The 16,615-nt window shown below is 50.9% G+C and overlaps 1 protein-coding gene across 1 annotated transcript in view; it reads right to left on the bottom strand.

Moving 5' to 3' along the window:
• Nucleotides 1–1,320, bottom strand: part of VDR (vitamin D receptor) — a 123,749-nt gene extending 122,429 nt beyond the window's left edge. The window contains exon 1 of the mRNA XM_037883820.2: nucleotides 1,218–1,320. The gene's annotated coding sequence lies outside the window, so the exon portion shown is untranslated. The remainder of the gene's footprint in view (nucleotides 1–1,217) is intronic.
• Nucleotides 1,321–16,615: the final 15,295 nt, after the last annotated feature.

Below are 16,615 nucleotides of genomic sequence, written 5' to 3'. Positions count from 1 at the left end.
TCTGGGTTTTCTTAACACTTTGACAACACTTGTATAACTTGTAATCCCAATAAAGTCTTATTAAACTGAACTGACATTCTTAGATTATTAAATGGGAAGGAGTTGCAGACACCACTGGGGATGGAGAAACACAGGGTGTGTGTCTCTAGAGAGATTAGATACATGGGCAAAAAGTTTTAAAGAGATTCAACTTAGAAAAACGCAGCTAGTGTATTGGAGTGTGCGGAGGGGGCGGAGAAGGGAAAATCTAAATCAGATCCTTCACGGAAACAAGCAGTCAAGGAATCAGTAATGTTGAAAGCCTTTCTTTACAAGCATAGACAGCAAATTAGCCATCAGCTTGCATTGCTACACGGCTGCAAAATAAAATAAAGGAAACAAGCTTAATGCAATTTTAGGCACAAGGAGGTGCGTGAGGCCTTCTGTACAACCACACCAGGAATATGGCAATCAATTCTGGGCACCAGGTTACCAGAAAGAAATTGACAAAGCAACAGGAGCTCAAGTGATTAGCCATGGAAGAGATTAGGGGGCTGGAGGAATCCAGTAGAGAGGAAAGATTAATAAGTGAGTGGAGCTTGGTTAAGTGACAACCTGTGAGGGGGCGAGGTTAAGAGAACCTACAAGTGCGTGAAGGGTGTAGGCAGGGGTTAAATTCTTACAGAGTATTTTCCAGAGGGGGCCCCCCCCCCCCCGCCTCCGCCATGCTATAAAAACCTCTAAGAGGGAAGGGGGAGGAAGACTCAACCTCGACCCTGCCCACTCTGAGGCCTCACCCACTCCTGGCAGGGGTTAAAGCCAGGCTCCCCAGGTGTCAGGGAACTCAGTCCCCCACCACCACTCCCTCACACAGCCCCTGGGCAAGGGGGCAGAAAGCTGCCTACCCCCCTGCACGAGGGAGAAATTGACCCACCCCCCCACAGAGGGAGAGAGGGGGAGCCCAACCCCGTGGTGGAGGGGCACCTCAGAGCCAGGCAGCCCCCCCCCTTCGAGCCAGCCCCCCCAGGGGGCCCTCAGAGCCAGCCAGCCCCCCCTCCTTCGAGCCAGCCCCCCCAGGGGGCCCCTCAGAGCCAGCCAGCCAGCCCCCCCAGGGGGCCCCTCAGAGCCAGCCCGCCCCCCCTCCTTCGAGCCAGCCCCCCCGGGGGCCCCTCAGATCCCGCCCTCGCGGGGGAGCTGAGCCCGCCGCCCCAGGGGCAACTCTACGCCCGGCTCGGTACCTGCGCGTCCCGGTGCCCCAGCGCCAGCTGCTCCCCGCACCCGCCTTTTGACTGGAAGCTACCGGCTCCCCCGCCCCCACCCCACTACACCGGAGCCGGGAACGGCCCCGCCCCCGCCGCTCAAGCCCCGCCCCCAGCTTCCCGCTCCGCCGGCTGAAATTGCCGGTGCCCTTCCGTCTGTCCCTGCCCCCAGCGCCTCAAACTCCCAGCCGGGCCACCCCCTTCCCTGTGCCAGCCCTGCCACCCCCAGCTCCCTTCCCTGTGCCACCCCCCTTCCCCGTGCCAGCCCCAGCCCCCTTCCCTCTGCCGCCCCCCTTCCCCGTGCCAGCCCCCAGCCCCCTTCCCTCTGCCAGCCCTGCCACCCCCAGCCCCCTTCCCTCTGCCGCCCCCCTTCCCCGTGCCAGCCCCCAGCCCCCTTCCCTCTGCCAGCCCTGCCACCCCCACCCCCTGTGCCACCCCCCTTCCCTGTGCCGCCCCCCTTCCCCGTGCCAGCCCCCAGCCCCCTTCCCTCTGCCAGCTCTGCCGCCCCCACCCCCTGTGCCACCCCCCTTCCCTGTGCCAGCCCCCAGCCCCCTTCCCTCTGCCGCCCCCCTTCCCTGTGCCAGCCCCCAGTCCCCTTCCCTGTGCCAGCCTCAGCCCCTGTGCCAGCCCTGCCACCCCCAGCCCCCTTCCCTCTGCCGCCCCCACCCCCTGTGCCACCCCCCTTCCCCGTGCCAGCCCCAGCCCCCTTCCCTCTGCCGCCCCCCTTCCCCATGCCAGCCCCCAGCCCCCTTCCCTCTGCCAGCCCTGCCATCCCCAGCCCCCATCCCCTGTGCCAGCCCTGCCACCCCCAGCCCCCTTCCCTCTGCCGCCCCCACCTCCTGTGCCACCCCCCTTCCCTGTTCCAGCCCCCAGCCCCCTTCCCTGTGCCAGCCCCCAGCCCCTGTGCCAGCCCTGCCACCCCCAGCCCCCTTCCCTCTGCCACCTCCCTTCCCTGTGCCATCCCCAGCCCCCAGCCCCTGTGACAGCCCTGCCACCCCCAGCCCCCTTCCCTCTGCCAGCCCCCCTTCCCTGTACCAGCCCAGCCACACCTCCAGCCCCCTTCCCTCCACAAGCCCTGCAATCCCCCTCCCCTTTGCCAGCCCTGCAGCCCCTCAGCCCCCTTCCCTCTGCCAGCCCTGCCACTCCCCACCCCCCTTCCCTCTGCCAGCCCTGCAGCCCGTCAACCCCCAATCCTTCCACCAGCTCTGCCCTGCAGCCCCCCCAATCCTTCCACCAGCCCTGCCCTGCAACCCCTGCAGCCCCTCTTCCCTCCACCAGCTCTCTCACCCCCGAGCTCCCCTACTCTCCACCAGGCCTACCCTGCCACCCCCAGCCCTCCTCCCAACCTCTGCCAGCCCTGTCTTGCTGCCCCCCATGTTTTGTCCCCCCTTCCCTTTGCCAGTTCCACAGTCACCATCCAGTGTCCCCGCCCCCCCCCCCATGTGCTTCTCTCTCACCCCCTTCCAGCTGCCAAAATAATCAGCCATGAAGCAGTTCATAAAGTGTCATCACTGAGATGTAGATTTGCTGCCCCAATCAAATTAGCAGGAAAGGGGGGGAGTTGACTGATCCCCGAGGCTCTCTGCAGACTCAGGCAGGAATGGCCACCGCAGTGAACCTTCCCAATGGGAGCCAAGTATCTCTGAAGCCAGGAGGGCTAGGGGAAAAAAAAAAAAAAAGAGCCAAGATGCTGCCCAACATGGATATAGCCTGAAGGCCAGTTCCAGCCTCTGTATGTTTGACACCCTTGCGCTAGTCTAGCTGTCCCGTATCAAACAGAGGAGCCCGACAGTCTGCAGAGTTATTCCTTTCGACCAGGAGGGACCTGTGCTTTCTCTGCTCCATTCACAGCCATCAGCTTCACGTGCGCCATGACTGTACAAGCACACAGAGCTCCTTCTCTCCCAAGGCTTCGCACAGCTATAGCGGATGACTTGCGGAAGGCCGTTAAGTAAATGAAGCTTTCAAGTAAGTGGTTTCAAATAAATGAACTTTTTAATGTGAGCAGTTGAGACAGTTTGGGAATGCGGAGTGGTTTTGCAAACCGCCTCAATGTAAACCGAATTAGCCCTTGGTAAGAGGGTCTGTCTCAGGTACCTCTCCGAGCAGGTGAGAATAGTGAATATTTTTGCAAGTAAGTTCTAGACCAGGGCTGCGCTGCCTCCGTCAATAGAATCTAAGAATATCAGGGTTGGAAGGGACCTCAGGAGGTCATCTAGTCCCACCCCCTGCTCAAAGCAGGGCCAACCCCAACTAAATCATCCCAGCCAGGGCTTTGTCAAGCCTGACCTTAAAAATCTCTAAGGAAGGAGATTCCATCACCTCCCTAGGTAACCCATTCCAGTGCTTCACCACCCTCCTAGTGAAACAGTGTTTCCTAATATCCAACCTAAACCTCCCCCACTGCAACTTGAGACCATTACTCCTTGTTCTGTTATCTGGTACCATTGAGAATAGTCTAGATCCATCCTCTTTGGAAGCCCCCTTTCAGGTAGTTGAAGGCTGCTATCAAATCCCCCCTCATTCTTCTCTTCTGCAGACTAAATAATCCCATTTCCCTCAGCCTCTCCTCATAAATCATGTGCTCCAGCCCCCTAATCATTTTTGTTGCCCTTCGCTGGACTCTTTCCAATTTTTCCACATCATTCTTGTAGTGTGGGGCCCAAAACTGGACACAGTACTCCAGATGAGGCCTCACCAATGCCAAATAGAGGGGAAGGATCATGTCCCTTGATCTGCTGGCAATGTTCCTACTTATACAAATTCAGAGTCTCTACTCTTAATTGCAGTGTTTTTCTTCTCCCCTGCTGGCTACCTGGCATGGCTCAGCATGGCAGCTGCTGGCACTCGTGCCCAAGAATGGGATTGAAAAAGGAAACAATAAAAAAAAGTTCCATACCTCCCAGGCAGCTCAGAAATCACTGCCAAATGTATTGCTGTTTTGCACTCCTGCCTCCAAACACATACCCAGACTCCAGACCCGTTAACCCATTTTGCACAAAGGTGCAGTACTGCCATTGAGTGCATTTTGCACCATGCAGGGCAACAGAAAACTAGGCCCAGGGTGCATGAAAGAATCAGCACCTACTTCACAAACTTCCTTGAGCCTCTCAGCAGAGCCCCCAACATGCATCCCATTCTAATGGGAGAAGCGCTGTTTCAGCAAGCCTGTCTACACCACATTTAAAGCTGCTTTTTGGATGGTGGGATAGGATCACCATCTAATACCTGCTAAGCAGCTGGTCAGCTGCAGTAACCAGGGTCACTGCTACCACCTTGCATCTATGAATTAGGTACTCTGTACTAAAACATTCTATTATTAGCAGGACTTTGCCCTCCTCACTTGTTTGTCTCACACAACTGAGACCTATTGCCTTTTAGATCAGGGGTTCTGAGCCTAGTAGCTGCAACCCCTGGAGGATCACAAAAAGGGATCAGGGCATCACAACCATCCTGCTGTTCCCATATTTCTAAATGGGAGACCCAGCCATGCAGGAGACAGGTCCTACAATGGCAACGGTGGAGAACCACTATTCTAAATGATCAACTTTTTGCAAGCAGAGATTGTCATTTACCCACAAGTTTATACAGCAGCTAACACAACAGGGTCAAGAAAGTGCTGCCCTCCACCCTGCCCTAGATCAGGGGGAGCTAATAGCCAGACCACAGGACAAATCCAGATCACCAGGCACTTCTGAATGGACCCCAAACTCTTTATTTGCTTTTTTATCATTATTAATTTTCTCTGGAGTCTAGACCTCAACTATACCTTGACCAAGAAATTTAGATGGACAAATAAATTGACTACCACTGCTCTAGATAGTACTGCAACAGTAATAACTAAATGCTGGCTACTGCTCAATCTCTCCCACCCTGGAAGATTTAAACACCAAACCAAGGGTCTGGCTTGGGCTCCCCTTTCTGCAGGGCACCATTTACTAGTTGCACCAACAACCTTTAGCAAACCCCAGCATCCAGCTGCTAGTTGTCCTCTGATCCAGGGGCCGCATTACCAGCCCCCACTCTGTTCCTAGCCAGCTCTTCCCTACTTTTCCTATGGACCAATAGTTCACCTGCTTCTTATAACTCAGCCCACCTCAGTGGTGCTTTCAGCTTTTTATTGGCATCAGGTGTCCATTGGGCAGTCAGACCCATTCCCAGCTGGGTCTGATCATCCCTCTACCCCAGGCCCATTCTTAAAGGGGCTTTGCCTCAGGCCAAAGCTCCCCTGTCTGGCTACCCTGCTATAATAAATAATTATAATTAACTGCCCTCCAAATCAGGGGAAAACTTTGGGGTGTTGTTTCTACTCTGGCAACAATGGCTTTTCTTTTTGTGGGCTGTGTTCTGTTCCCAGCCTGTTCTCCAGGCTACAGCAGCTTGGCAGCATGCAATCTATCCTCACCTATTATTGGTCCTGCTAGAGCAACTGTGGTCAGTCAGAGCAGAGGTTTTTAACTGGGTCAGGGAGCCAGGTCCCCTTGCCGGAGCAGAGGGCTCGAGTAACCTTGAGGCTTTGATGGGTCACAGCTTGTTTAAAGATACTGCACTTGTTGCAAGAATGGACCCATTCTGACTATATGAGTAGCAGTAGAAAAATAACACACAGGAGGTGTCTGAGGAGAAGACTGTTCCAGATAGCATGTCAATACGTAGTCAGGTAAGTGGATGCAGCAAAGCTACACTCTGTTAGAGCAGGGGTGGGCAAACTTTTTGGCCCAAGGGCCTCATCTGGGTATGGAAATTGTATGGTGAGCCATGAATGCTCATGAAATTGGGGGTTGGGGTGTGGGAGGGGTTGAGGGCTCTGGTTGGGGGAATGGGCTCTGGGGTGGGGCCAGAAATGAGTTCAGGATGTGGGAGGTGGCTCTGGACTGGGACGGGGGTGGGTGGGTGGATGGGGGAGGAGGGCTCTGGGATGGGGTTGGGGATGAGGGGTTGGGGATATAGGAGGGTGCTTTGGGCTGGGACCGAGGGGTTTGGAGGGCAGGAGGGGGATCAGGGCTGGGGCAGGGGGTTGGGTGGGGTGGGGGGCAGGCTCTGGGCAACGCTTACCTCAAGCAGCTCCCGGAAAGAGCAGCATGTTCCTCCCCACCGGCTCCTACGTGGAGACACAGCCAGGCAGCTCTGTGCGCTGCCCTGTCCACAGGCACTGCCCCTGCAGCTCCCATTGGCCATGGTACCCGGTCAATGGGAGCTGCAGGGGTGGCACTTGGGGCAGGGGCGGTGTGTAGAACCCCCTGGCTGCCCCATGCGTAGGAGCTGGAGGGGAGGAACATGCTGCTGCTCCCAGGAGCCGCGCGGAGCCATGGCACGCACAGAGCGGGGCAAGCTTCCGACCCAGCTCCCCAGCTGGAGCAGGACAAGCCCCAGACCCCGCTCCCTGGTGGGAGCTCGAGGGCTGGATTAAAATGTCTGAAGGGCCGGATGTGGCCCTCGGGCCATAGTTTGCCCACCCTTGTGTTTAGAGGCAGTGTGGTCTAGTGGCTAGGCCACTGTATGAGCCCCCGAGAGACCTGGTTGTGATTCCTGATCTGCTATTGACTTTCTGTGTGACCTCTGGTGAATCCTATCCCCTCTCTGGTTCCCCTCCCTGAGTCTATTTCAACGATCAGCTCTCTGGAGCAGGGACTGTGTTTTACTGTCTGTTCTTACAGCACTTAGCACAGCAATGCCCTGATTTCATGTGCATCTTCCATGGCTGGGAGCATGGCCAGCAGCTGGGTCCCACTCAGCCCGCTGAACCTGCGGCAGCTCCTCTCAGTTCTGGGGACTGGTGGGAAGCCTTGAGCTAGCAGGGAGGGATAAGGTGTTAGGTGGGGTGAGGCAGCTCGGCTATTCTGGTTTGGCCTGGTAGGGAGGGATAGGGGGAAGCGTGCTTGCTCTTGCCCGCTCTGAGTTGCGATGGCAACTCCTTCCCAGGGACCCAGCAGGGCGGGGGAGCTGGGCTGGATGTGGGGCAGAGCGGGTAAGACCCTAAAATTCCTTCCTCCAAAGAAGCCTCAAGCCAGCCGGAAGGCGAAGGAGTGAAGTGGAAGGGGGCAGGGGCTCACTTGAGGGCTGAGGTTTCAGGGAGGAGATGGGTGTAGGGGTCTCATGGGGGGGAAGGGCATGCTTTCCTGGGTTTTTAACTGTTGTGATCATCATAATTAAGTCTCACACTGAACTGACTCACGGCTGTGTTACTACAACTGTACAAGAGTTTGGCACTATCCGTCTTTTGTACAGTGCCTGGGTACAGTTATAACAACACAGCAGAGAGTTAGTTCAGTGTCAGAAGACTTACAATCGTTTGTTGTTTGTCTCTACCTGACCACCCAATAAAGATTTCATAGCTGCTTTAAGTGTCAGCAGCCCCAGAGGCCTGGGCCCTCCCCTTTGAACACCCCCCCCTTTATTCTTCATTACAAATGTACACCTACGCTACAGTACCTAGATGTCGTTATTATCAAGTGGTATGTAAACAATTCCTGGACATACTTTGAAGTGATGTATTTTAAATAACAGGAGATGAAAAACTCTTTGTTCATGCAAACAGAGCCCTCTTCATTAGTAAATAATATTGGAAGATCTACTGGGGAGGGTGTGTTGGCTTCAAAATCCATTGCATAATCTATGATAGATTAGCAGGCACCAGGGGATAGCGTTCGCAACCTAGACTTTAGAGGAACTGAGAGTGTAAGTGACAGACCCTCAGAAGAGGGGCCTGGAATAGTCTCACTGACCACTGTGATTTCAGGAACTGAGAGGTTGGGATAATGGCTGAGCCCATGGAACAGACACTCGGAATGCTTAAACTGTGATCTCCCATTTACCAGGACTGTCTCTGTGAGGTTTAACCTACCTAGCTTGGCTGTTGCCTCCCTTGTATACTAGATATGACATTATTCCATTTACCTTTGGTTTAATTTGATTTATAATAAACTTCCAAACCTGATTGGTATGCAACTCGGTGCTCCAGGTCACAACACCCAGAGCTGGAAGCTGGGCCCAGCCTCGTGGGACAGGAGCTGCCTCTGTGGAGTGAATGTGGGGCAAGCTCCCTCTCCAGTCTCTCTCCCTTTTCTTCTCTCCTGTCCTTTCCCAGAGACTGACTGCAGCTTCTCTCCCTGCAGCTTCTTTCTGCTGCAAACTTCCTGGCTTTGTAAGCCAGCCTACTCCTGCCCAATTGGGCTGCTTCTTCAGTTTGGCCTGGCTCTCCCTCCAAATGCAGCCAGGTTCCCTCTATGACATTCCAGGGTGCAATCCAGACCAGTGAGGGGCTGTGTCACTACTTGCCTTGCAACTTGGTGTGCCTCACAATGCTTTGCTGCTGTAGCTCTGAACATGATCTCCTCACACACAGCCAAACAGCATGCAGGTCACGCCTGAGTGTATATAGCCACAGCCTTGGTCCAGCAACTCTGACCCCAGCAGCTCGTCAGCAAACACCAGCCACGCTCTGGCTTCCAGCAGCCTTGGTTACTATTTGCAGGGTGACCCCAACACACTTCCAGTCCTGGATTTTCCCTCCAAAACGGGTATTCTGCACTGTCCAGCCCTCTCTTTGACAGTCTAGATATATTAGGTCTATTTGCCCCTCTAAAGGGATCAACATACAACAGTTTGCTACCCTAAATAGAGTCACCACTCTGTTCATAATACTGGATTAGTTTTGATTGAAGGATGAAACAAGTGTATTTAACTACAAACTTAACAAACTAGAGTCCCTTACCGCATGTTTCCAGTAACATTGCTGACCAAACTCTCAGGCAGGATTGGCCCCCAAAGTCCAATGGCTGTTTCTTTCGTCCTCTTAGGTGAAAAGAAGAGAGATGGATAGGGAAAGATAACTTGGAGTGTTTTTACCCCTCACCTTTATAGTTCAGTCACCCTTTGAAATGCATTTTCCTGAGGACTAACCCCAGTTCAAGTTCATTCAGACAGTAAAGAAGGTGACACGGTGCACGCTGTTTCTTCTCACCTCTGTTGTCTGAAATGCAGATTTGTCTTTTTTCCTGTCTTCCCCCCCTCACTGTCAGAGGATCCTGTTTACAACTTATATGAAAATTGAGGTGAACACACATTCCTGTGTTTAAGACCTGCTTGACCAGTCCTGCCTAACCGGGGCTACGTGGGTTTGAACATGTGCTACCAACACTATTCAGGGGGAATTTAGACCCTTAGATGCTGGAACTAGGGATGCTTGGGGTGCTGCCACACCCCCTGGGTTGAAGTAGTTTCCACCATATACAGGGTTCACAGTTTGTTTTAATGGCTCTCGCCTCCCCCCATACAAATTGTTCCAGCACCCCATTCAGAGCTTTAACATTTAACATTGCTACACACATTTCATCATGATATTATTGACCAGTGAGTTATGAGTTTTCAAATGATACCTCACATGGCATATTCTGTAGAAAGATTATTACAATGGCGTGTAGGTAGGGTTGCCAACTGTCTAATCACACAAACCCAAATACCCCTGACGCCGCCCTTTCTTGGAGGCCCCACCCCACTCACTCCATCCCCCCTCCCTCTGTCGCTAGCTCTCCCCCACCTTCACTCACATTCAGCGGGCTGGTGGAGGGGGTTTGGGTGCAGGAGGGGGATGGGCTCTGGGCTGGGGCTGAAGGATTTGGAGTGTGGGAGGGGGCTCCGGGCTGAGCCTGGGGCTGGGGGTTGGGGTGCAAGAGAGGTGTGGGCTCTAGGAGGGAGTTTGGGTGCAGGAGGGGACTTAGGACTGGGACAGGGAGTTGGGGTGCAGGAGGGGGGTTGGGGTGCTGGCTCTGGGAGGGAGCTCAGGGCTGGGGCAGGGGGTTGGGGTGTGGGCTCTGGCCAGGCAGCGCTTACCTCAGGTGGCTCCCGGGTGGCGGGGCTAAGTCAGGCTCCCTACTTGCCCTGGCCCTACGCCACTCGTGGCACCTCCCTGTGGCCCCTGGGGGGTGGAGGCCAGGGGGCTCCACGCACTGCCCCTGCCTGCAGGCACCACCCCCGCAGCTCCCATTGGCCACAGTTCCTGGCCAATGGGACTCCAGAGTTATTGGGGGGCGGGGGAGGGGAGGCTACATCTGTAAATACGGTATATACAAATACAGTATAATAGCTATCTCCGTACCGCAGAGGTCAATTTCCTGTCCAAGCACTACCTTCTAATCTGTGCTGTGAAGTTCTTTCCTAAGCGCTCTTTATTGCGATCCTTTATATCAGTTACATGGTTCTCTATCAGACACCTGACAAAGCCAAATATGGTCCCTGTGCAATGACCTTTTCCGCTACTAAATCAGAAATGGGATCAAAGAGCGCTATTAGAATTTTATTGGCATGACCTCATTCTTGTTCATAACGGCCAACCAATCGGAGCCAACTGTCGCTTCTAGCCATATCGCCAGAAAACGTGATGAAAACCTGAAACATTCTCATGCTATCTGACCAGGTTTGGCTAATGTTTCAACCCCAACATGCCTTCACGCACAGGAGTGGCTCTGGTTTAACTAATGGTGTGATTTTTTTAAACCAATCCACACAGGGGTTTACACTGCTTTAACAGAGAGCTTGTCTACACACAAGGTTTGCACTGGTCAAATTAAATCCGTTTCAAATCAGTTTGGTTAAACTAATGTATAGGGGGGGCTGGAACAATTTGTATAGTGGGGGTGCTGAGAGCCATTGAACCAAACTTTAAACCCTGGATAGGATGGAAACCACTTCAAGTCAGGGGGTGCAGCAGCACCCCTAGTTCCAGTGCCCAGGAAGTATATCCCCTTGTTGACAGTCTATACTGCAATCAAAGGTGTGGTTGCGGGTGGGCATACCTGTGCTAGCTTCAAGCTAGCTAGACCCGCTAAAAACAGCTGTGAAGGCACGGCCCCAGGGGCTTCAGCTCAGGCTATGCTAATCTGCCTGGTCCCCATGGTACATGCACTGTTGCTAGCCAGTGCCAAGGTCCATGCCACCATATCTTTTTGCATTTTTAGCCGTACTAGCTAGATTAAAGCTCGTGCAGGTATATCTGCAATCACATCTTTGATCTCAGTGTCCCTATACCCTTAAATCTGTCTTGTACGTATCAATTTAGCTTGCACCGGTTTAAAATCCGGTTTATATTGATTTAGCACCACCTATGGGCACTTCAAAGCATGCACCCACAAAGTTGCACTGAATTGGTTTAAAACCACACCTTTAGTTAACCAAATACAACATTGCACATAGACCAGTTGATTTTGAAACCAGTTGGAAGTTAAGGGTTGTATACAGGCAAGGTCTTATGTTAAGGAACCAGTGTGAAACTTCTATTTAAATAGAAAAGGAGTACTTGTGGTACTTTTGTGACTAACAAAATAAATTCGTTAGTCTCTAAGGTGCCATAAGTACTCCTTTTCTTTCTGCTGATACAGACTAACACGGCTGCTACTCTGAAACCTTCTATTTAAATGACCAGCCTTGGATCTGCTGCACTGCCCGTTCTGTCACCTCCTGCCCTCCATGTCACCACCCCTCCCAGCTTCTCCCCCACACACCGCTCCCATGAGTAGCTGCCAAGCTGCGTGCAGTTCCCTGGGGAACATTTCTCAATGGTGAGGAAGAGTGACTGGTTTACACTGCGGGGTCTCCCTAGCTATAACTCCAGCTCCACAAGTTATTGGCATCAATGCAAGGATTACGGGGGGAGGTTCTCTGAGCTGTGTTATGTGGGAGATTGGGCTAGATTATCAGAATAGTTATTGCTGACCTAGGACTGACAATTGGCCGGCTGCTCTGAGCTAGGGTGAATTTTACCCCATGAATGCAGAGGATCTGCCCGTGAGGCTTAAATAGGGTGACAGATGTCCTGATGTTGTAGGGACTGTCCCGATTTTGGGGTCTTTTTCTTATATAGGCTCCTATTACCCCCCACCCCCGTCCCGATTTTTCACATTTGTTGTCTGGTCACCCTAGGCTTAAAAGATTCAGCAGGCCTGGGAGAATTTCATCCTTTGGTTGTGCCCAGCAGCCCCAGGGCACATGTGTAACCCCTGGGTCAGTGTGTCCCTTGTTGTGCCTGACCTACAAAGTATGTGAGTGTGTCACAGGCCCTAGCTACAAAGCCTGGCTCTTTAGCTCAAACTGAAGCAGCTTAGGCATTCAGCTCTGGAATGCCCTGCTGTTGACTCAGTGTAGCTGTATACTGCAATCGCTGGGTGTGTTTGAAGCTTGTGTGGACAAACCCTAGATAGCTTTAATATAGGGTCCGGGAGGAGTGAAGCCGTTGCTGTACGAGACTGCCCAGAAACCTGGGTAACTTCTCATGGAGCAAATGCATGCAGCTGGAACTTCACTGCTCTGGCACCTGAACTAGCTAGCTTGATTAATGCATGAGCTGCAGCCACACCCTGTGGTTCCAGTCTAGACATACCCTCAGATGGCAGCTGTCACAGGTGTATGTAGGGAGGGGGAATTTAAGGAAACTTGCGCCTTTCCATTTGGAACCCTTGCCCTCCCAGGAGAGCCCAGGAAAAGGCAGAGCCATAGACGTATCCATCCGCTTCCCAGAGCTGCCCAAAGATCTGGCCCTGGGAGCACAATGCCCTTTCTTAAAGAGCGGGGCAGCAGTCAGTTCCCAGGTGCACAGTTTAGCCCTGAGCAAATTATCCTTCATAAGAAGGAACTCGTGTCCTGTTGCTTTTGCTCTCATGAAGCTTCCTTCAAAGGAAGGGCCTTTGGGGGTTGTAGCAATCTGTAACTCGTGCCTTTACCTGTTTAAATACAGTAAGATGGTTCCAGTGTTTAATTATCTCCCGGGCTTTCTATCTGCAGGGATGACTAATTTTAATGAATCTGGGTTTGCAATAGCCCTGTTTTGCATTGGTTTTTAACCATGTTTCCTGCAGACTCTGGGCTATTTTGCACACCTTATACTTCTGTAATGTGCCCTTGTTTAGATTGCACAGCTGAGCTCTTCTAAGAGATTCGGATCTTCCATTCCCATTAATTTCCCTTTCTCTGACTGCCCCTGTTCCTGCCATCCATGAATTAATTTCCTTCCTCTTTTAAGTTCCAAACACATGACTCCCCACTTTTCCCATGTATACTGTTATGGCAGGAGTCCCCAGGTGGTTAGTTCTGAGCATTCAAGCAATGTACAGTCTTTGAAGAAATGCTGTATTACTGCTAGTTTTGTGATGCACATTCTTGTTGGAGGAGCTGTTGGGAGCAGCAGGAAAGTTTGTTCTTAGACTAAATCTCTCAAACTAGAGTCAATTTCTGGGGCACCATTGCTTCCTGGAAACTAGGTATTGGTTGCTGGACTGAGACCTGTGAAAAAGGGATTTGCCTGCCTGCTGTTTGTGACCCCCTGTGTTCCAGGACGGGTGTGTTTAGTGTGAATCAACAAGCTACACTGAGAAGATACCCAGGCTCTGCTTCACTGATTTCTCCTCCACTGGGAAACTGCCATGCAGGGTCCCAAGATCTGCTACCACTTGGCAGAGAGACGACACTACTTTCTTCTTCTTACCTCAGGACTTTCCTTACATCTTCCACTCCCTTAGGAAAATTATCTCCTCTCACCCCAATGCAGACCCAGCACAAGGCCTATGCAGTACTTAAGTCCCAATTAAGTCCCCAAAATGTCCTGGTTTACACCACATGAGAATTTGGCCTCAATAGTGCATCTGCAGACAGATTTTGTGTTCTTTTTATTAGCCTTCTGGATTTGGAGTCTTTAGGGTTCATGATTTCAATTTTTTCTCTGCACTCATGAGGAATAGAGACTTACCTTCTCCCGCCGCCAAATAACCAAACCTGAAAGTCTCATATAATCACCTGACTCCAGGAGTTGGGGCTTTAAGAAAACACCTAATATTGTGAGACTTGGAAACACTGGGACTACCACATAAATCTGCAAAGGGTTATTTATGGATTCATAGATTTCAAATCCTTAAACTATTTCCTCATTTTCATTCTTCAGACATATGTCTGCAAAAGCATCTGTGAATTGCAATTTTTCAGTCCAGATTTGATATTTTTCTAAAAGATTTGGTCTAGGAATTATTTTGGAGAAGTTCTGTGGCCTGTGTTGTGCCAGCAGACTGGATGATCATGGTGGTCCCGTCTGGCCTTGGAATCTATGAATTCTATGACTTGGAGCCCCCTGTATAAAATTGGGAGGGGATTTTCAGGTAACCCTAGTTAAATGTTGCTAGAATTTAAGCTGGCTAAATAATGAATTTTCAGTTCGTTAGGAATTCCCAAAGAAAACTGGAGGGGTGGGGGAGGAATTTTTCAGATTGAATAGAAAACATTTTTAAAATTTTCAGCAAATCAAAAAGTCAGAAAAAAGTTTTTAAATTTAGATTTTTTTAACATTTAATTAAAAAGAGGTTAAAGGAAATGTCTAAATAAAAAGTCTTTTCAAAGGGAAAGATCAAAACTTTGTTTTGAAAATGTGGAAACAAAACATTTTGATTTTTTTGGTGAGTTTTGGGGGATGTTTTTTTCAAAATGAGCAATGATGTGAAACTGGCACAAATTCGCAGAACATTTTGGTATCACCAAATCTGCATTTTTTGCCGAAAAAAAAGTGGTTGAAAAATTTGGCCTGGCTGAATGTCTCACACATCTTCTGGCCCCCGATCCCAGGAGAAATGGGTCCTATGGCTCCGACTGCATGTGGGGAAAGTAAACCTACATCAGGAGAGAAAGCAGAGGCGTCTGACACATCAGCACAACAGAAAAAAAAGTCCTTGCTCCCCTAGCTATGAACCGTAAACACTAAGTTCAACAGCTTTAATTTGCCCTGGAAATTTTGCTAAACTTTTCTAAATTGGTTTAATGGTGCCGATCAGAAAAATAAATCTTAAAGTCAATCAAAATGTTCAGAACTTTGCAGTCAGCTGGGGTGAACATTAGTTATAATTGTGCAAGACAGACTTTGGGGGATAAGCAACTTTTCACAGCCTCAGTGTGGGGAAATACAGCCAGGCAGATTCTCCCTTGCCCTGGACCTTGTGCAAAATGAGAGTAAAATGCTAACAACACCAAATGGTATTGATCTGCAGCCACCTTGCACTGGTGTCTCTGACTCCAAGCGTTCACAAATTACACGTCAGGCCTCTCCCAAAATCACACACTTGGCTTAAAAATCAGGAGACTTTTAACACAAATAATACATTTGAGGTTCTTTTATTTGCTTTCTGGGCTTGGAGATTTTAGAGATCACATATGTTGGCTTTTCTCTATAGCCATAAGAGCTAGAAATGTACTTCACCTTTTTCAATGAAAAGTGAGATTCTCCCATACTGCCATGACTCCAGGAGCTGGGGCTTTAAGGAAAACACCAAATATCACAAGAGGATAACACTATAATGACTATACAAGGGGCAGACTACAGAAATGAGGGAGTTTATTGCCCAGATTCCTTTGACTTTCCTTGGGGCCATGTCTACGCTCCAGAGCCTATGCTGGCCTAGCCCCCTTGTGTAGATGCAACATCTGCCAATGTATCCAAAACAACGTTCGGTAAGGTGACGGGAACACACTTCTGTTGGCATAGTTATGTCTACATTTGAGGGTTATGTCTGCATAGCTATGTCAGCGAGGGGTGTGTGTGAATTTTTTACTCCCGCCCAACATAGCTATGTTTCCATAGCTTCCTAGTGTAGTGTAGGCCTGGGATTTGGGCATCTAACACCCCCTGGCAATGTGCACAGCCTAACTACCTCTGGCTTTGGTTTAGTGGTGAATGAGATCATTATCAAAAGTACATACATGGCTGAGAACCATTGTGCCTCCCAGAGTGACCACGGCTGATGGCAGTGAACCAGGCATTCTGTAGTGAAGTTCCCAGATCTGGTTCAATCCTGCAAATCCATGAATCTCTGGGGTGGCCCCGGGGGGAAGAGCCAGATAGGGTCAGGGCATGCAGCCCTTCACTTGCCAATGTAGTTTTGAGAGCATGGCCTGCTGGGGTGTTTTTCTCGCTCCTGGCGACATGGCCGAAGAGCACGCAAAGCCGCTTTTGATTATAATAAGCAACCGAAGGAAGGGTAGATTTCTGCGTGATTGTGACATTTTGCACAAAGTCAAACCACTTTATGCTCAGGATTTGGTGCTGACTGTGCATATGGGATGCCTCTAGGCGCTCCAAGTCTGCCTGTAAGAAGGGTCAGGTTTCTGACCCGTATAGCAATACAAGTCATAGACAGGTTTGATTCAGCCTGAACTTTGTGTCAGCACAAAGATGTTTATGCATCCATAAGTGAGTCATGCACTTCATGCAGGAAGACCAGTTTGTCAAAGAATGTCTGGTTTGCTGTGACTGTTTGATCTCTGCTTGCAGCCTCGGTAAATGAACTCGTCAGTGAGAGGGGGTGTTAAATACCCCATGCTGGGATGTTGGGGTTAGATTGGTGGGGTAA

The sequence above is a fragment of the Chelonia mydas genome, chromosome 20 (assembly GCF_015237465.2).
Source record: "Chelonia mydas isolate rCheMyd1 chromosome 20, rCheMyd1.pri.v2, whole genome shotgun sequence".
NCBI lineage: Eukaryota > Metazoa > Chordata > Testudines > Cheloniidae > Chelonia > Chelonia mydas.
This window is presented reverse-complemented; position numbering and strand designations above follow the sequence as displayed.